Here is an 839-nt window from a genome sequence, read left to right on the forward strand (position 1 = left end):
GGATGGTTCCTCCATGAAGGATTGTAGGTGTTTCCTTAGGGTTCTCCCATGTAATTCACCTCCTCCATGGTGGGTTGATCAAGATCATAAGCTCCTACATCAGAAGAAGCTTCCTGAGTACTGCCAGCTACAGTTTGCATTCCAGTCAGATGCTGGGAGATCATATTGACTTGTTGGGTCAAAATCCTGTTCTGAGACAAGATGGCATTCAGAGTCTCAACTTCAAGAACTCCTTTCTTCTGAGAGGTCCCATGGTTTGTAGGATTTCTTTTAGAAGTGTACACGAATCGGTTATTTACAACCATCTCAATGAGTTCTCTAGCTTCTGCAGGTGTTTTCTTCAAGTGGAGTGATCCACCTAAAGAGCTGTCCAATGAAATTTTGGACATCTCAAGCAGACCATCATAGAACACGCCTATGATAGACCATTTTGAGAGCGTATCAGGAGGACATCTCTTGATCAATTGCTTGTATCTTTCCCAAGCTTCATAGAGGGATTCACCTTCTCTTTGTCTGAAGGTTTGAACTTCCACTCTAATCTTGCTCATCCTTTGAGGAGGAAAGAATTTAGCTAGAAAAATATTAACCAGCTTTTCCCAAGAGTCTAAGCTCTCTTTTGGTTGAGAATTCAACCATATCTTAGCTCTGTCTGTTACATCAAAGGGAAAGAGCATAAGCTTATAGACTTCTGGATTTACTCTATTAGTATTTACAGTATCACAGATCTGTAAGAATTCAGCTAAGAACTGATGTGGATCTTCCATTAGAAATCCTTGGAATTTGCAATTCTGTTGCAAAAGAGAGACTAACTGAGGCTTAAACTTAAAATTGTTAGCTCC

The 839-nt window shown here is 40.3% G+C and overlaps 1 non-coding gene across 1 annotated transcript; it reads left to right on the forward strand.

The window, feature by feature from the left end:
• Positions 1–435: 435 nt before the first annotated feature.
• Positions 436–542, forward strand: LOC112752861 (small nucleolar RNA R71). The gene has a single exon (XR_003177271.1). It is a non-coding gene; the product is annotated as a small nucleolar RNA R71 (small nucleolar RNA).
• The last annotated feature ends 297 nt before the right edge of the window (positions 543–839 follow it).

This window comes from Arachis hypogaea, chromosome 15, assembly GCF_003086295.3.
Source record: "Arachis hypogaea cultivar Tifrunner chromosome 15, arahy.Tifrunner.gnm2.J5K5, whole genome shotgun sequence".
NCBI classification, from domain to species: domain Eukaryota; kingdom Viridiplantae; phylum Streptophyta; class Magnoliopsida; order Fabales; family Fabaceae; genus Arachis; species Arachis hypogaea.